General features: G+C 44.4%; 1 protein-coding gene across 6 annotated transcripts in view; it reads right to left on the bottom strand.

Annotated features, from left to right (window-relative positions):
• Positions 1–4,410, bottom strand: part of EPS8 (EGFR pathway substrate 8, signaling adaptor) — a 199,289-nt gene extending 194,879 nt beyond the window's left edge. For 5 of the 6 annotated variants that reach the window (XM_074938382.1, XM_074938416.1, XM_074938391.1 and 2 more), the window contains exon 1: positions 4,096–4,410. The gene's annotated coding sequence lies outside the window, so the exon portion shown is untranslated. The remainder of the gene's footprint in view (positions 1–4,095) is intronic. The other variant, XM_074938423.1, reaches the window with a different exon arrangement.
• Between the last annotated feature and the right edge of the window lie 16,327 nt (positions 4,411–20,737).

Below are 20,737 nucleotides of genomic sequence, written 5' to 3'. Positions count from 1 at the left end.
TGAAGTGAGCTGTAGCTCACGAAAGCTTATGCTCAAATAAATTTATTAGTCTCTAAGGTGCCACAAGCACTCCTTTTCTCTTTGCGAATACAGACTAACACGGCTGCTACTCTGAAACCAGACTTTAAAACATATTTTCAGGATAAACACATTACTCCCTACAGTATTGTCTGTACACACATTTCACAAGGATATTAATGATGAATGTGACCCTGCTTTCATTTAAGACCTTACATGACCTCTTTAGTGAACCAAAATGTACATACCGGAATCAGGGCATTCTGTAACCCCCTTGCCAGTTGGCACTAAAGGGTTCTTGGGTCACAGTGCTTAACTTTAAGCATATGAGCAGTTCCGTCGCAATGAGACTATTTAGGACATCTTGTACGTGCATTAGACTTTGTGGGAATTCGGGTCTCAGATCAAAATGGAGATAAGCTCCAAGATCAAGCTGACAAGGTCTAATTTTTTTTTAAACTGACTAGTTTCTGACACAGCACTTTTTGGATTGTATATCCTGGATTTAAAAAAAAAAAAAAAACATGGTGGGGGGGGGAAGGGAGAGAAGAGAAGGGTTTTTCTGCTCCCACATGAATGTTAATTGAGATATTTTCAACCAGGAAGAAAATTACTAATTTTACAGGGGAACAGCAAAACTGACTCTGCACAAAAAGTTATCAAATGTACAAACATATTAAAACATATTTTCTCTAATCTTTCAGTTAGAGCAACCAAAGGTCTTAGTATCGCAAACACTTGCACAAATGCTTAATTTTATGCACACCAGCAGTCCTACTGTTTTAAGCAAAACCACTCACTTGCTTAAAGTTTAATAAGTGTATATGTTTGCAGGATCAGAAACATAGCTATTCCTCATAACTATAGTAAGTACAAGATTTTCAGACAAAAAGGTGATTTTCAAGTGACAGAGACCATTTAACTAGAGACTGCAATAGGGAAAACAATGAAAAGGTAAAAGCTCCAAGAAGGTTAAAGCCATTGATAACTGCAACACACATTAATAAAGACAGATCAAAAAGATGGCTAAAAGCAGTGTAGTTGCAAACCATTGCATAGAATACTTGGAAAACCAACTCAGAACCAGGATGTTTGAAAACTTTGGATCTCAGAGGCAAACAGACACAAAATTGGTTATATGGAAAATTTTGTACCAAAAGAAAATGTAAAAAAACAAGCCTCACCACATGAAGGTGGTCTACTCCAGCCGTTTCAGGAAAATCAATACACACAGCAGTGTAAAGCACCACTGGAACTTTTTCTAATTGGAGGATTGAGACAGCATCGTTCAAAGGTGTTAAATCACTTTTCTTGCTGGCTACCAGCCACTCAGGTTAAAGAGAAGAGGACCAAGGACACAAGGCCTCCCAGTTTACTGGATGACACAGGACGTGAGAGAAGGATGATAGAGAAGCAAATACTAGTCACTGAAAAGAAAGCAAGCATTCTGTAAACTGCAGTCCTTACCATGTATGCCTTCGAGTTTTCTATTATTCCACTGCAGTTGCAAAGGGAGAAGTTTTCATATATTTAGGCTCTGGAGGCCCCAATTATTTAACTTTATGTGTTTAACTTTCACCCACAGGGAAAAAAAATGCTGCAGTTAACAGAAGAGATTTTACACGGCTGGGATGATTTAGTTGGGGATTGGTCCTGCTTTGAGCAGAGAGTTGGACTAGATGACCTCCTGAGGTCCCTTCCAACCCGGATATTCTATGATACATTTCCATCTGGACTGAAAATCATATTTCATGTGTGAAGTTAACATCTGACTGAAAGAAATTACTGCAAAATGTAGAGATTAAAACTGAGAGTATCATTAGAATAACTGTTCATTCTATATAATAATTTATGTATGTCCTGGTAACTCTCAATCACAGTGTATTCCTTCTAATTGGATATTTATTTGTATTTACTTCTTCCCAATTGCATCTGTCAGATACAACTATTCCAAAAATTTTAGCTCAAAGACCATGAAGAGTCAGATACAAAAACTTCATAGTATATATATATATATATATTTACACACACACACACACCCCTATAGTGTAATCCTAGAGGGTTTCATAACTTGTTGTACAATAAAAATAATGTTCAAAGACAATTGTGTTAATACAGTCCACACCAATAAAATAAAAATATATGAAAAAGAAAAAGCCAGAACTGCGTTTGCCCAAGTGGAGATCTGAATTAAGTATCATGTTACCCTGACTAAAGATGCAAATCTGCTAACAACACTTATTCACGAGCAGTGTACAAGACAGTCCTTGTACAAAGAATATACCTGGCATTTAGCTCCATGATGTCCTTAGACCAAACCTGCTCATTGTCGATACAAAAGTTTTATTAACAGCATGGACACCAAGACAGAATGCAGAGCACCCTTCTTATGTCACATGAACCTTTAAAAATATCTCAGGTCCCCTACTGGTCATTAAAAACTAAGCTGAGAATGCCACACTCATCTCACATACAGCCTAATGCAGCAGTAGTCAAACAATGGTCTGTGAACCACTTGCCCCGGTGCTCCATGGAGAGGTGCTTGGGCATATGTTGCTTACTCTCCTCATTTCCAGCTGCTAAGTACACAAATGTTTGGCTAACATTACCTTCCCACATAAGCAGTTTTGGTAGCTGACATCGGATGTTGTGCAAGGACAAATGGAAAGAGAAGGGCAGCATGATCAGAAATGGGAGGGAAGATGTCCAAGACACACCCTGTTAAGATGTGGCCCACGCTATGGAAAAGTCAGAAAACCCCCTACTGAGTGTACATCTGAACACAGGTTTCATCACATAGAAAACAAAGAGCATTAGTTGCTCCTCTGTACTTCATTTTAAATGAAAATTCCACTATTACTTATATATATGCAATCCCATTGAGGTCAATGGGGTTTTATGGCTGCAGTTTATAGCAAAAGGTGTTCATCTTTATTCGTATTTCATCTGCTCTACCATGATACTAAAATTAAGGAAAGGGAGGAGAACAACAAAGTAGTAGTAGTAACATCTGTCCTTCTAGCTATTTTTATGGTTGCTACTAACCATTTTTAAGCCAGGTTTTATTCCCAGCTGCTTTTTGGGTGCTCACTCACAATCCAAAAATATTCATCCCCCTGGGAAATCATGGTGTATGTAGTCCTGCTGGGGATCACTTAAGTAAGACCACCACAGGTGTTAGAGCCTAGACCAAGCAGGGAGGGAGGGAACGCCAAGAGAATTTAGCAAAGAGTGGGGGAAAGGGTTGAAAAGAGAAGATCAGAGACAAAAAAGGAGTAAAACAGAGTGGGACAGACACAGGTATCCTACCAAAAAAAGAGTGAATGTTGTCAGTCACAGACAAGAAGAGCTGCCTTCAGAAAAGCCAGAAAGTGGCACTATAATGAAGAAGAGCCAAATCACCTGCTAAAAGGGGGGACCGGCACAGAGAAAACAGATACACCAGTCTTACACTGTTAACCCTTCTTGCCCAAATCCCCCTAGTTAGGACATTGTCTGATATTGACAAATTGATAACATGAGCCGGGTCACCTTACCTAAAGGGGTGGGAAGTCATTAACACACAGGTACCAGTACTTCAAACAGCATCTCTACCCCAGGGAGACAATAAAATCCCGTGGTGGAAGCCCAGCTGACAAGATCAGAGAGCAGGTGTGGCAGCTGCAGCTCAAGTTACCAGGAAAAATTAGAGACACATCAGCGTTTGTCTCCCCAACACCCTGACGGGGCGGTACAGAAAAAAAAAAAAACCCTCTCCCTCTGCTTGGATAGCATAGGTCTGAACTACGCTGGGGAAGGAGTCCCCTGGCAGATCCTGAAGGACTAACACACTCAAAGCTCCCAGCCTGAGGGCTTCCAGTCTGTACCCCGCCCCACACACACACCAGTTGAAACGGGGGAAGGGAGGGTGGCAGTGGACATTGTAATTCGCCATATTAAAAAACAGGCACACCTGCAAAAACAAAAACACACCGTGTGTGTGTGGCGGGGTTAAAGGAGCACGGAAGGGGGACCCGATGAGCCGGGCACATTCCAGCCCGCCACAAGTCCCTGCTGCTGCCTTTGGGAGCCTCTTACCTTTGGAGGGGTTGTTTTCCTTCCCTTGCAGGCAGCAGCTGATGTGCCGCCACCGGGCTTCCCTTGCGCGGGGGGCGAGCTGGAGGGGAGGGCGGCAGGGAAATCCCCCCAGCCCTAGGCGCGAGGTGGCCAAGGCGTGACCCCCCGCCAGGAGGGCTCTCTCCGGCGCATAGAGAAGCAGCCTCGGGGAAGGAGGCACCCAGGTTACGCTGCTCCCCCCCCCCCCAGTTCTGGCTTTCTCCAGCCCGGGGCTGCGGCGGCGGCGCCTGCTGCTGCTCGTGGAACAAAGTGCAGCAGCGAGGGGAGGACGCAGCGGGCAGCTCAGGCTTCCAAAGCGCCCGCCTCTGCCGCCCGCCGCGGCGCTCTGGCTTTCCGCAGACCCGAGCGCCACCTGCTGGCCGTATTCTTCCCCGCATCGGGGGAGCGGAGCCGCGTTCGCACTAACCTGGTGTTCGGACCCGCTCGCTTTTACCTCCGTGGTGTGTGTGTCGCAGGGGAGGTGAAATCACCGCCCTGACCTGTTCCCGTTAAAGCAGCTGAGTACAGTACGCGACTGGGGGTTTTGCTGAAGGTTAATTAGACGCGCTGTACTTTTTATGAAAAATCAATACAGAAATAATCGGGGGGAAGGTTCAACCAGACATTCAAACCTAAATCCATACATTTGGAGTAGCTGGGAGGAGACTGGACTCCAGCCCCTGATCTAGTTCTGAAGTTTTGCCCTTTTTTTACCCCGTCCCGGTAACATGCGAACCCAAGACCTTTATCCTGGAAACACTTGTGCACTTAAGCACAGAAGCCATCCCACTGAACTCAGTGAGAATCACGCACGTGTGATATTACATGCAGGGTTGGTCAGAAGAGCCTCAAAAATTGTGGTGTTCAAAATGCTGACGCCGATCTGAAGCTGGGCTTTGTGTTTCCGGCCCATCTCTGAGCTCCATAACGCTCAGCTCAAAAAATAATATTCTCCTCGCCCTCTTTTCCTCTGTGTGATTTGCATGATTGTTTGCTAACTACAGGGCTGTCTCCCAGGCTATGACAACATGAATAAAAGCAATTACAAACAAAAACAAACAAACGAAACCCATCATCATAAAAGCGGATATTGTAAAACCTGCCTTCAAATTAATCTAGTATGAGGATGGAGTCTGCCACCCCAAGTGGAAAATTCGAATGACGTTTTTCAGCTGGTTTATTTTAGAGTGGTTCCATCTGGAACTACATAGCCCCTGATTCTGCAAACACTTATGCATGTGATTCACTCTCCACACGTGGGCACTAGTGCTCACATGTAAGCCCCCAGCCTGCGAAGAGTCTCCTTTTGCCAAATCTCATTATTTTACTACAAGTCACATGATTGGGGGGGGGTCATTTTAGCTCGCAAGGCATGGAGTCATGTTATACCTGAGAATCTCAGTTTTTCTTTTTTAGCCCTTGTGGCTAGCATATAGAAAACAGTAGCCCTTGTGGCTGCACAGAAAAGGTTGTAAACATAAATCCATTCATGAAAGTTTCCTGCACAAAAGATACATTCAAAGAACCGGACATGTATTATTTTTAACTGTTAACATCTTGTAAGCCAATCTCATGATTTTTGAGGGCTGACTCCTGATTTTGGAATATTTGGGTTTGGCAATACTGAAAGATTTAGGGTTTGTCAACGCATGACCATTAAGGTAGGATGCGAATTTTAAATGCATTAACCATTCCGAATTAACTCTGTGATTGGGTGGTCTTATTCCGGAATAAGAGCATCCATACATGAAATTAATTGGGAAATTCTGGAATAACCCCCTATGTAGACAAATCCTCCTACACATGCTGAATCATACACTGTGAGTGGTCTCTTTGGCTTCAGTAGCACTGCTCACCAAGGAAAAAGCTAAGAACATCATTCATCTTTTCAGGATTGGGCCTTAGTTTTTAAAACCAGGCAACAGATTTTTTGGTCTACAGTAAAAACCAAAAGAGATCAGTAGAAACCAATAGGACAGCAGGTGGATTCTACTGGAATTTCCACTAGGCATATCCTGCCTCACATCTGTCACCTGAAGACATGTCTTGTAAGGGGTGGTTGGGTGGCCCTTGGTCTCATGGCAGGGCTGAGGACAAATGCTGCTGCTGGTCATGGTAGCTTGATGGGAGGGAGCTGCTGTCTGATCTCTCATCTCCTAGAAGAAAGAATTTCTGATTCCCCTGGAGGGCTTAGTGTTCCTTCTGAGGCTCCCAGGAGCACTTTCCTGGGTGTGTTAAGCATCAGGCATTGATGAATCCATATGTGCCTTTCCTGGAGCTGTGTGTTGAGGCACAGAAGACAAGTAAGAGTGAGTGTAGGGGAAGCTAGAGAAGGACAGAGAGAGATCAGGTGACCCAAAAGATAGAAAGTGAGCCCTGGTCTACACTAGGACTTTAGGTCGAATTTAGCAGAGTTAAATCGATGTAAACCTGCACCCAATCACACGATGAAGCCCTTTTTTTCGACTTAAAGGGCTCTTAAAATCGATTTCCTTACTCCACCCCTGACAAGTGGATTAGCGCGTAAATCGGCCTTGCCGGGTCGAATTTGGGGTACTGTGGACACAATTCGACGATATTGGCCTCCGGGAGCTATCCCAGAGTGCTCTATCATGACCGCTCTGGACAGCACTCTCAACTCAGATGCAGTGGCCAGGTAGACAGGAAAAGGCCCGCAAACTTTTGAATTTCAATTTCCTGTTTGCATGGTCACCTGCTGCTTGCCAAGCTGGCCAGAGCTCATCAGCAGAGGTGACCATGATGGAGTCCCAGAATCGCAAAAGAGCTCCAGCATGGACTGAACGGGAGGTACAGGATCTGATCGCTGTATGGGGAGAGGAATCCGTGCTATCAGAACTCCGTTCCAGTTTTCGAAATGTCAAAACATTTGTCAAAATCTCCCAGGGCATGAAGGACAGAGGCCATAAGAGGGACCCAAAGCAGTGCCGCGTGAAACTTAAGGAGCTGAGGCAAGCCTACCAGAAAACCAGAGAGGCGAAAGGCTGCTCTGGGTCAGAGCCCCAAACATGCCGCTTCTATGATGAGTTGCATGCCATTTTAGGGGGTTCAGCCACCACTACCCCAGCCGTGTTGTTTGACTCCTTCAATGGAGATGGAGGCAACACGGAAGCAGGTTTTGGGGACGAAGAAGATGATGATGATGATGAGGTTGTAGATAGCTCACAGCAAGCAAGCGGAGAAACCGGTTTTCCCGACAGCCAGGAACTGTTTCTCACCCTGGACCTGGAGCCAGTACCCCCCGAACCCACCCAAGGCTGCCTCCTGGACCCGGCAGGCGGAGAAGGGACTTCTGGTGAGTGTACCTTTTAAAATACTATACATGGTTTAAAAGCAAGCATGTGAAAGGATTAATTTGCCCTGGCATTCACGGCTCTCCTGGATGTACTCCCAAAGCCTTTGCAAAAGGTTTCTGGGGAGGGCAGCCTTATTGCGTCCTCCATGGTACCACTCCAGGCCAGTAACACGTACTCGGGAATCATTGTACAACAAAGCACTGCAGTGTATGTTTGCTGGCGTTCAAACAACATCCATTCTTTATCTCTCTGTGTTATCTTCAGGAGAGTGAGATATCATTCATGGTCACCTGGTTGAAATAGGGTGCTTTTCTTCAGGGGACACTCAGAGGTGCCCGTTCCTGCTGGGCTGTTTGCCTGTGGCTGAACAGAAATGTTCCCCGCTGTTAGCCACGGGGAGGGGGGAGGGTTGAGGGGGTAGCCACGCGGTGGGGGGAGGCAAAATGCGACCTTGTAACGAAAGCACATGTGCTATGTATGTAATGTTAACAGCAAGGTTTACCCTGAAAGAGTGTAGCCACTGTTTTATAAAATGTGTCTTTTTAAATACCGCTGTCCCTTTTTTTTTCTCCACCAGCTGCATGTGTTTCAATGATCACAGGATCTTCTCCTTCCCAGAGGCTAGTGAAGATTAGAAAGAAAAAAAAACGCACTCGAGATGAAATGTTCTCCGAGCTCATGCTGTCCTCCCACACTGATAGAGCACAGACAAATGCATGGAGGCAAATAATGTCAGACTGCAGGAAAGCACAAAATGACCAGAAGGAGAGGTGGCGGGCTGAAGAGAGGGCTGAAGCTCAAATGTGGCGGCAGCGTGATGAGAGGAGGCAGGATTCAATGCTGAGGCTGCTGGAGGATCAAACCAGTATGCTCCAGTGTACGGTTGAGCTGCAGCAAAGGTAGCTGGAGCACAGACTGCCACTACAGCCCCTGTGTAACCAACCGCCCTCCTCCCCAATTTCCATAGCCTCCTCACCCAGACGCCCAAGAAAGCAGTGGGGGGGCCTCCGGCCAACCAGCCACTCCACCACAGAGGATTGCCCAAAAAACAGAAGGCTGGCATTCAATAAATTTTAAAGTTGTAAACTTTTAAAGTGCTGTGTGGCATTTTCCTTCCCTCCTCCACCACTCCTCCTGGGCTACCTTGGCAGTCATCCCCCTATTTGCGTGATGAATGAATAAAGAATGCATGAATGTGAAGCAACAATGACTTTATTGCCTCTGCAAGCGGTGATCTGGTTAGCTTACAGAGAAGTAGAGTGAACCAAGGGGCGGGGGGTTTCATCAAGAGGAAACAAACAGAACTTTCACACCGTAGCCTGTCCAGTCATGAAACTGGTTTTCAAAGCTTCTCTGATGCGTACCGCACCCTCCCGTGCTCTTCTAACCACCCTGGTGTCTGGCTGCACGTAACCAGCAGCCAGGCGATTTGCCTCAACCTCCCACCCTGCCATAAACGTCTCCCCCTTACTCTCACAGATATTGTGGAGCACACAGCAAGCAGTAATAACAGTGGGAATACTGGTTTCGCTGAGGTCTAAGCGAGTCAGTAAACTGCGCCAGCGCGCCTTTAAACCTCCAAATGCACATTCTACCACCATTCTGCACTTGCTCAGCCTGTAGTTGAACAGCTCCTGACTGCTGTCCAGGCTGCCTGTGTACGGCTTCATGAGCCATGGCATTAAGGGGTAGGCTGGGTCCCCAAGGATAACTATAGGCATTTCAACATCCCCAACAGTTATTTTCTGGTCTGGGAATAAAGTCCCTTCCTGCAGCTTTTGAAACAGACCAGAGTTCCTGAAGATGCGAGTGTCATGTACCTTTCCCGGCCATCCCACGTTGATGTTGGTGAAACGTCCCTTGTGATCCACCAGTGCTTGCAGCACTATTGAAAAGTACCCCTTGCGGTTTATGTACTCGCCGGCTTGGTGCTCCGGTGCCAAGATAGGGATATGGGTTCCGTCTATGGCCCCACCACAGTTAGGGAATCCCATTGCAGCAAAGCCATCCACTATGACCTGCACATTTCCCAGGCTCACTACCCTTGATATCAGCAGATCTTTGATTGCGTGGGCTACTTGCATCACAGCAGCCCCAACAGTAGATTTGCCCACTCCAAATTGATTCCCAACTGACCAGTAGCTGTCTGGCGTTGCAAGCTTTCACAGGGCTATCGCCACTCACTTCTCAACTGTGAGGGCTGCTCTCATATTGGTATTCATGCGCTTCAGGGCAGGGGAAAGCAAGTCACAAAGTTTCATGGAAGTGCTCTTACGCATGCGAAAGTTTCGCAGCCACTGGGAATCTTCCCAGACCTGCAACACTATGTGGTCCCATCAGTCTGTGCTTGTTTCCCGAGCCCAGAATCGGCGTTCCACAGCATGAACCTGCCCCATTAGCACCATGATGCATGCATTGCCAGGGCCCATGCTTTCAGAGAAATCTGTGTCCATGTCCTGATCACTCACGTGACCGCACTGACATCGCCTCCTCGCCCGGTATCGCTCTGCCAGGTTCTGGTGCTGCATATACAGCTGGATAATGCGTGTGGTGTTTAATGTGCTCCTAATTGCCAAAGTGAGCTGAGCGGCCTCCATGCTTGCCTTGGTATGGCGTCCGCACAGAAAAAAGGCACGGAACGATTGTCTGCCGTTGCTCTGACGGAGGGAGGAGTGACTGATGACATGGCTTACAGGGTTGGCTTACAGGGAATTAAAATCAACAAAGGGGGTGGCTTTACATCAATGAGTATTTCAGGCAGGACTTCACGGAGGGTTCCAATAAGAAATGGTGCACCTAAGTAATTGTTCTTATTGGAACAAGCAGGTTGGTCTGGCCTCTGATTGATACATGGCTAGATTTACCTTGCTGCACCTTCTCTGTGAGTGACTGCAGTGTGACCTAGAGGAATGAGTCCCCTAGACGGGGGAGGAGAGGAAGCAAATGAGTACAAAACAAATCTGGTCTATTTCTTGTTTTGATCCACTCCATCTATCTTTTACATCTTTGGCTGGCAGCAGATGGTGCAGAAGGACTGCAAGCCATCCACATCTCATGGCTGCTCGGCAGAAGAAGGTGCAGTAGGACTGCTAGCCATCCTCATCTCTTGCCTGCCTGGCAGAAGATGGTACAGTAGGACTGCTAGCAATCCGTATCGCCTGCCTGCTCACCATAAGATGGTTCAATAGGACTGACTGCAGGACTAAAGAGAATGACCTGGTCAAGTCACTTCTAATGTAGTCCCTGCACCCACGTCTGCCCAGGCACTCCTGGCCGACGCGGCCAGGAGCACCTCGGACATGACGATGACGGCTACCAGTCCTACTGCACCGTCTGCTGCCACAAGGCAAGGGGTTGCTGCTGCTGTGTAGCAATGCAGTACCACATCTGCCAGCACCCAGAAGACATACGGTGACAGTGAGCTGAGCGGGCTCCATGCTTGCCGTGGTATGGCGTCTGCACAGGTAACTCAGGAAAAAAGGCGCGAAACGATTGTCTGCCCTTGCTTTCACGGAGGGAGGGAGGGAACGGGGGCCTGACGATATGTACCCAGAACCACCCGCGACAATGTTTTAGCCCCATCAGGCATTGGGATCTCAACCCAGAATTCCAATGGGCAGCGGAGACTGCGGGAACTGTGGGATAGCTACCCTCAGTGCAACGCCCCGGAAGTCGACGCTTGCCTCGGTACTGTGGAAGCACTCCGCCGAGTTAATGCACTTAATGCACGTAGAGCATTTTCTGTGGGGACACACACACTCGAATATATAAAAACGATTTCTAAAAAACCGACTTCTATAAATTTGACCTAATTTCGTAGTGTAGACATACCCTGAGAGTGGAGAAGTGAAATAATTTGGAAGTTAAAGAGAATGGAGGTAAGAGGGTAACTGGGCAAAGGGTTAAAAATGAAGACTCAGGAGAGAGTCTTCCCCCTGAAGGCCAAGGGGAAGAAGGAAAGTTAAATAGAGAAAAAATATGAGGAAGAGATTGATGAGATACTAACACAGAGGAAAAAGCAAGCTGAGCCCTAGAAGGAAGAAGAAATAAATGAGAGAGAATGGATAGGCATTGTGGGAGGATGGGAAAGAACTCTTAGTGTGATGCTGAGCCAGCAAGGGTTAAGTAACCAGCATGCTGGTTGGCCTGAAAGTAGCTTTTAAGGACGTATTAGAAGAGTATTGAAATGGTAAATAGGGCCATTCCTCGTAGTTAGTTAGCAAAGCCATGTTAGGGAGACTAGCATCTTGATATGGAGGCCTGTATTGTTAGAAAATTAATGATAGATATTAATTGTATTTGTCTATGTTTACCCTATATCTTGTTAGAAGTTTATCAATGTGATCTAATTAGCTTGTAGATACGAAACTTCTGTTCCTGTCTATAAGGTTTCATTACCGTAGTCTATTGATTCAGAGATCAAAAGAGGATATTATCATTTAGGTGGGACTTGTGGTGTAATAATATTATTGTCTTCATTTCTCTTCGAAGTTTGTAATAAACTAACTGTTTGATGGTTAATTACCTTATACTAATGAATGAGACTAGTTACTGGCATAGGCCTAAGAAACAGAGATGAACTTCAAAGCAACAATACACATTACCTATTCTTCAGCCAAGGAAGCCTGCTGTGACCACAGCTGAACTACAGCTGTAAAGAAGGTTTCGGGCCTGATCCTTGCTGTCTCAGATCTGCTTAAACTTTGTCAGGGAAAATCTAAGTCACAAGACTGAGGTCTCCAGGTCTATTCTGGATTATCCCTGCAATTTCTTATGGAAGAATTTGAACAAACTAAGCACATGGACTGTCTATTGGACTATAACCTTTTAAATTTATTTGAGAAGGATTTTTAAAAATCAGCAACCTCACCGTCTATGCTATGAAACTGACCTAAGAACTTTATTCATGTCTGTACATAGAATGATCTCTTAACCACAGTAACTCTTTTTCTTTTTTAATACATCTAAGATTTAGTTAATAAAAATCTGTAAGCATGTATTTGGGTCTTGGTCTTTGAGATATTAATTGACCTTGTGGGTAATGTGTCCAATCTCTTGGGATTTATATGTGGTGAATAAGGTTTTCAGTAGCCCTCACTATATTAGACTTGGCTGTCTGGGTTGGAGCCAAAGGCTGAATTGCTTAAAGGGAACTGTATTTTGACGTCTTGGAAACCAGTAAGGTATTGCAGAAGCTGTTTTGTTACTGGCTTGGTGAAATCTAGTTATAGACTAAACCACCAGTTTTGGGTATCGTCTGCCCTATTCTTTGCAATTTGCCTCTGATTGAGCATTCTCAGTATAGCCCCTCCAGCGACCACGGTCACATCTAGTATTACATATAAGCAGTGCAAAGCACTGCAACTTACACAGGGGTTAAAATAAGGGTGAGGTTGGAAGTGCAGCGCTTCCCCTTTCCTTTGGCTGGCATGGTGAGGGTTCCTCCTCCTCTTTCAATCTTTTATAATCGCTAGGCTTGCACTAATGAAAATACAGTGTTTGGATGACAGCTGCAGAATGCAATCATGCTTTTTAAATCAGGGCAGAGAATACTTAAAGGGAAGGGGGAAATGAACAGGAATGTAGAGAGAAAATTGGAATGCAAAAATAAAAATAAAGTGGAAGCTGGAAGAATAGACAAGAAAAGAAAGTAAAAAGAGTTTGATGAAGAAACTCTGCTTTATGTACCGACATGCAGCCTATGTTTTAGCAGGTTTTCTTAAGGATGTGATTGTACATGGGCTAGGGAGATATTTATTTTTTAAAACTGTTGTCACCCTTTTTCTTTTGGTATGAGTTCATCTACCATAAGGCCAGCAGGTCAAGAAGTTTGGGCTGAGATAGCAGCAACAAATAAAGAAATAAAAAGGGTGGGTGAGTAGAAATAAAGGGTTTATGAAAATTAGAGAGAAATTTCCCCTGATTTATTTGAGGGGGAATATTCTGAGGATTTTGCCACTGTTGTAGAATATCATAGGGATATTTCCTGTGTTGTGCAACTCCAGAGTCACTGCAATTCTGCAGAAGGGTCTGACAAATTCAGCTGAGATTCTTTTTACCGCATGCTTTCAGAATTCTGCAGATGACAAGTTATCTTGGTCTGCAACATTTGTAATCTACTTTTGCAAGTGTTACATGAAAAGCAAGGTGTATGGAAAAATTGAAAATCTACAAACCCATCACTACTACCATGTTCACGCAATATCTAAAACACACAGGCAATTATTCAAATAGCCCCACATCAGGTGCGGCAAACTGGGAAACTCAAGCTTAGATCTGCTATTGGATTCCCACACTTCCTGCAAAATGGGAGACCAGATACTGTAGTAACTGCCGAGGCTTCCACTGAAAGATTTAGGAAGCAAGCCTGATTCCTTTCTTGCATACAGCATTTTCACACAAATGTAACTCTGCTGAATCAAATAGGGTTACTCTTGATTTACACTTGTATAAGTGTGAGGGAAATCAATTTTTATTACTCCACTATGATCCGTGCCAGCTGAGGAGAAACAAAGAGATCATCTCTCCTCAATCCTAAAGGTCAGATGTGAGGGGCCACTTGGCAGTTGGTAGAAGAAAAAATCAGGGGGCAGGAGTTGGGTGGGGGAGAAAAATAGCACAACTGAAACTGTAAGGGTAGCGGAGGAACCCTCAAATCTTGCATCTTAAGTAAAATAACAGAAAAATCTTGCTTTGGAAAAAAGTTGAGCAGAGTCCATTCTAGTAATAAATGTGGACTGGAGGATCTGGAAAAAATGTAGAAGTGATTCTGAGCCCAAAAGCTCAGTGTTTTCTTGTTCTTGTTTGAGCTTATGTTTTTTGTTTTTTTAAAAAACACCTTTAAACCCAGCAAGGGTTTATCTCCTCAGGGTTTATAAAGAAATAATAAAAGACAGTAACTCCATAGTGAAAGCTTTCTAATCTAAACCCAGATGTTACTAGACAATCTACAACTAACATGTCACATAGGTCTCTAAATTGATAGGTTATATTTGTGGTCTAAGGAGAATTTTCCCACAAAATTTGAAATGAATAAAATAGGGCTCCTGTATTATGATACAGTAAAAACAGAGCTAGTAAACATGTTTCCAAAACATTTCTGTGTTCTTGCTGCTTTCTAGCAAAACATGAACAAACCAGAACAAAGGAGATTGTTCAAAACCCATATTTGTGGACTCCCTTATCAGTAGGCTTGGCAGAATTACTTTTTTAAATAATTTTGACCAATAATATTGGTTTATTTTTATGCTTTGTTAAAGATCAATTTAAATTTTCACAAGTTGCAGAAAATTATACATGGGTCAGACAATATAATGTAATGACAGTAGATGCTGAGATTCAAAAAGTTTACACTTTATAAATGTTAAGACACAAACTGTCAACATCACATGTCAAAATACACAAAGTAGATATCCATAAACCAAACTCCAATATGTTCAAGCAGCATTTTTCTTATTTTGCCTTTCTGTAAATTTTAGATTCTCTATGGAAATTAGGGCTGTCGACTAATCACAGTTAACTCATGCGAATAACTCAAAAAATTTATCGCAATTAAAAAAAATAATCGTGATGAATCGCAGTTTTAATCACACTGTTAAACAATAGAATAACAATTGAAATTTCTTAAATATTTGTGGATGTTTTTCTACATTTTCAAATATATTGATTTCAATTACAACACAGAATACAAAGTGTACACTGTTCATTTTATATTATTATTTTTGATTTAAAATATTCGCACTGTAAAAAACAAAAGAAACAGTATTTTTCAATACCTCATACAAGTACTGTAATGCAATCTCTTTGTCGTGAAAGTGCAACTTACAAATGTAGATTTTTTTTTTGTTACATAACTGCACTTAAAAACAAAACAATGCAAAACTTTAGAGCCTACAGTCCGCTCAGTCCTACTTCTTGTTCAGCCAATCACCAAGACAAACAAGTTTGTTTACATTTACGGGAGATAATGCTGCCCACTTCTTATTTACAATGTCACCAGAAGGTGAGAATAGGCATTCACATGGCACTTTTGTAGCCAGTATTGCAAGGTATTTACGTGCCAGATATGCTAAACATTCGTATGCCCCTTCATGCTTCGGTCACCATTCCAGAGGACATGCTTTCATGCTGATGACATTCGTTAAAAAAAAAATACATAAATTAAATTTGTGACTGAACTCCTTGGGGGAGAACTGTATGTCTTCGGCTCTGTTTTACCCATATTCTGCCATATATTTCATGTTACAACAGTCTCAGATGATGACTCAGCACATGTTCATTTTAAGAACACTTTCACTGCAGATGTGACAAAATGCAAAGAAGGTACCAATGTGAGTTTTCTAAAGATAGTTACAGCACTCGACCGAAGGTTTAAGAATCTGAAGTGCCATCCAAAGTCTGAGAGGGACGAGGTGTGGAGCATGCTTTCAGAAGTCTTAAAAGAGCAACACTCCGATGTGGAAACAACAGAACCCGAACCATCAAAAAAGAAAATCAACCTTCTGCTGGTGGCATCTGACTGAGATGATGAAAATGAACAGGCGTCAGTCTGTACTGCTTTGGATCATTATGGAGCAGAACTCGTCATCAGCATGGACGCATGTCCTCTGGAATGGTGGTTGAAGCATGAAGGGACATATTAATCCCTAGCGCATCTGGCATGTAAATATCTTGCGACGCTGGCTACAACAGTGTCATGCGAACACCTGTTCTCACTTTCAGGTGACGTGAACAAGAAGCGGGCATCCTTTGTTGTAATTGAAATCAATATATTTTAAAATGTGGAAAACTTCCAAAAATATTTAAATAAATGGTATTCTATTGTTGTTTAACAGTGCGATTAATCACAATTAGTTTTTTTAATCGCTTGACAGCCCTAAGGGAAATATTTTCTCATCAGTTTGTGTGCAGTGAAATTGAAGTTTACCAGCATTTATTGATAACAGTCTAATCCTTCCAAACCTACTTATCAGAGATCTAATGCCCAGGACCAAAATTTAGTTGACTGATACCAAATTCCAGAAGTTAACATTTCCTTTAATAACATTGCTAAGGAATGTTAGATTGGGGAAGATTATTATAGCCATTATAATCAAATGGATATCAGAGACCTAAGTTTTAACTAAACAACAACAAAAATCAAGTAAGTTTCTAGCCATTTTCCTTACAGAGACAGAGCTCAAAGTGTATCCTGATCATTAACGATATGCCATAATATAAATTATTACAAGTAACACTGAAAGGCACCAGCCCTCTTGTGGTAGGCCCTGTACAAATATAGAGGCAGGCAATCTTTTCTCTGAAGAGTTAACAAACTATGGCCCTGATCCTGCAAAGACATATGCATGTGCTTATCTTTATGTGTTGTGGGTGAAATCTTGGCCCCCTTGAGCTGATATGCATTTTGCCATTAACTTCAGTGGAACCAGGATGTCACTCAGAGTAATTCCATTCACTTTCAGTGGGACTGCTTGCACTGCATAAAGTTAAGCATGTGCAGGATCAGGACCAAGAGGAAGAGAAACATATAAAGGTGGAGAAGAAGATATCACATATGTATATAAGAATTGTAGATATGTACACTTAATGGGCAAGACCCTCATCCCTGCCTCTTTACCCAGTATAAAGGAGCTCTAAAACCTCTGGTTCCAGCCAGGGAAGGATTTTCCTGAAGCAGATACTGTGGAAGACAGCTATAAGGCTGTCTTCTGAGGACCTCCTTGCAAACTCAGGCATAGGGGCTATACTTGGACTGGACCGGAGAGTATGTGTCAGAGGTGGGGCCACAGCACTCAGCACTGCAAAGATTCCAGGTAGTACTGCACTGGGAAGGCTGCTGTAACTCATGATTGTCAGACCTCTTTGAAACAGGACAAGATTAACATGAATTACTGCACTGTTAATGCACAACAGCAGGGTCCACAGAGACAGGCAGTCTGCAGCAGGCTAGTGTGGGGTAGAGTCACAGCCCAACTTGCCATGAACTATGTGTTTATAGATAAACCCTAGGTTACACCAGAGCCCTCTGGTCCACAGAGAAGTCCAGGATTGGGAGGGCAGGAAGGTGGTATAAAGCCAATTTAGCACCTTCTCCCCCTATAGTTTTCTATTTATATAAATAAGTATCAACTTTCCCCACTGTCATGCCCTTCAGTTTAGCCATCAAGGATTAACTGATGCTTTTCATGGTCCTACTGAGCAGGTTTTACAAAGCAGCTTGAGGGATACTCTTATTTTATAGAGCCTGCTGGGGTGAAATGAGCAGCTCTTTGTCAGCCAAAAGGCGCTATAATACTTGGTGGCATTCCAGCCACCAGTTATGCATCAGTTACAACACATGCAAATTTATAGCTAGGCTTTAGCAAGCCTGCCACCACACCAGAGTTCCATAATATGGTAATACTTTTCTAGTGTTATTTCAGCATGGCCCTTTATGGACTGTAATCAGCTAGTTAAATACCATAAAGGATCTTTCAACCGTTGAAGTCAATTGCGAGTTTTGCCATTTATTTCAGTAGGAGCAGAATCAGATCCTATATCAGGAGTGGGCAAACTACGGCCCGGGGGCCACATCTGGCCCTTCAGATGTTTTAATCCGGCCCTCGAGCTCCTGCTGGGCAGCAGGGTCGAGGGCTTGCTCCACGCACCTCCACTCTGCACGCTGCCCCTGCCCCAAGCGCCACCCCCACAGCTCCTATTGGCCAGCAAACAGGGCCAATGGGAGCTGCAGGGGTGGCGCATGCGGATGTGGCAGCGTGCAGAGCCGCCTGGCTGCGCCTCCACGTAGGATCCAGAGGGGGACATGCCGCTGCTTCTGGGAGCCGTTTGGGGTAAGCCCTGCTTGGAGCCTGCACTCCTGACCCCCTCCCACGCCCCAACCCCTTGCCCCGGCCCTGATCCCCTTCCTGCCCTCCGAACCCCTCAGTCCCACCCTCCAGAGCCCACACCCCCAATAGGAACCCTCACCCCCTCCCACACCCCAACCCCCAGTTTCGTGAACATTCATGGCCCACCATACAATTTTCATACCCAGATGTGGCCCTTGGGCTAAAAAAGTTTGCCCACCCCTGCCCTATATCTTTAATTTATGCATTACTTCATCAAGAGTTTCAGAGGCTAATTGGCTAACATCTGCATTCAGCAACTGTAGGCCTAATCCTGAAAGGTGCAGAGCCTTAAACTTCCATTTAGGACCCTGCAGACACTTACACATGTGCTTAACTTGAAGCATGTGAGTAGTGCCACTGAAGTCATCGAAGCTACCTCTGCGAGTAAAGTTAAGCATGTATGCAAGTGCTTGCAACATCTGGGCCAAAATCACATCCCAGGAGGTATTCAGCACCTTGCAAGTACCCTAAATATTTGACTGAGGAAATTATAACTTCCAAAGCACATTGGGATATCATTATGAATTCTGATGCCTTCATATGGAAAAGAATAGAGATAAATGAAACACAAGTGATCAATATTTTTATCTGTGCTCTTTATCAAGACATGGCAGATGTTTTATTACAGTTGTAAGTTCACTGGTGGAGAGGTACAACATTAAGCCCCACATCTATTGTTTTTCCTATGTATCTCATCTATTCATTGGAAAAAAAGAGGAGAGAAGCACTGAGGGGGATATATAATTGGGGGGAAATGTTTTTTGTTCATTAGACAGAACCCTGGAGTCCTGCTAGTCATGTGCTCTCACCACTGGTAAGACTGTTTCTAATACAAAACTGATAAAAATGTAAAATACAAATGTGCCAATTTATTACTCTGTTCCCCAAAGCCCCTGCCGCTGCTCCCCCCCAGCCCTGCCTCTTCCCACCCCCACCCCACCTGTTCCCCTGATGACTGCAGCAGGGGTCGGGTCTGCACTCACCAAGCGGTGGTGGGTGGAGTGACCCGGCCCAGCGGCGCCGCTGGTGAGTGGTGGGAGGTGGTTCCCCCTGCCCCCCAAGCCCTAAGTCTGGGAGCCAGGAGAGCAGAGCAGAGAGGGCTGGGGCCAGGTCACTCTACTTCCCGCTGCTTCCCAGGGTCAGGCCTGCCCTGCACTCACCAGGCACCAGGAAGTGGAGCGACTCAGCCTCAACCTACTCCACTCTGTCGGCTCATGCTGGGGGGCCGGTTTATCCCCTGCCCCCCAACGCTGCTCCTGCCCCGCTGCGGAAGCCTGGGGCCAGCCCCTCCCACCGCAGCGGCCTGGGGCCACAGACACACCCCCTACCGGGGGGGGAGGGAAGGTCTGTGTAGGGCACCTAAATAGCTAGGGACGGCCCTGACCAAAACACACTGTTTTAGACAAAATATAAAACCAATTTATTAACTACAGAAAGGTTGATTTTAAGTGATTATAAGTGGTAGGTGAAAAGGGTCAGAGATAGTTTCCAAAGAAAATAAAAGGTAAACACACAGTCTAAATCTGAAACCTTATTAGACGAGGCAGTATTTGGATCAAGCAGTTTTCTAACCCCACTAGATGTTACAGTTCTTAATACACAAGCTTCCCCTTTAAGCCTGGCACCAGTCTCCTCAGTTTAAGTCTTTGTCTTCCAGGCATTCTTGTTTCTTCCAGGGTAGGTGCGGGAAAAGAAAGGCCAAAACCCATGATGCCATTGTCCCGTCTTTTATATCCTCAGTCCGTGTGCCTGGAAAACACACAGCTTTGCTAAGTCACAGAGTTGAGCAATCCCGCATTGTGTAATGCTTGTGCAGCCCTCTTCTAGTATTATACATCCCTTGTTTACAACTCCCTTGCTGATTAATGGTCACTTAACACTCCCCTGGAAGTGGATCACCACCTAGCAGTAGAGACTCTCAAACTTACAACATATTTCAGTATTTTCCATACAGCAAAATCTCATAACTTGGAGGTACAGAGTGCCACAGGATGCTTTTGCATAAATAAATGAATAAGTAAATTGAAAGGAAGAAGAAACAGAACTAACATAAGATTGCCCATTATCACCCTGCTCCTGCTCCTTGTATGTTATTTCCCCATCCTGTGTCTCTTTTTTTCTTTGTGTGTCTTTTTAGATTGTAAACTCTTCAAGGCAGGGACTATGTCTTCATATCGCACCTACCACAAGGGCCCAATCCTGACAAGGGATTTAGTGCTCCATCAAGATTGAAATATACAGTAATAATAAGCATCAGTCCATGCTTTTTACACTGCCATGCAATATAACAAGCAATTGTTCTCACTAAACAATAAATTCTTCATAGGAAGGGTTGTCAGCCTGTGGAATTCACTGCCGCACAAGGGCAGACACCCCCAGACTGTTGTTGGATTTAGAAAAGGAGGCTGAATAGCCTTGATCAAG

This window comes from Natator depressus, chromosome 1 (assembly GCF_965152275.1).
Source record: "Natator depressus isolate rNatDep1 chromosome 1, rNatDep2.hap1, whole genome shotgun sequence".
NCBI classification, from domain to species: Eukaryota; Metazoa; Chordata; order Testudines; family Cheloniidae; genus Natator; species Natator depressus.
This window is presented reverse-complemented; position numbering and strand designations above follow the sequence as displayed.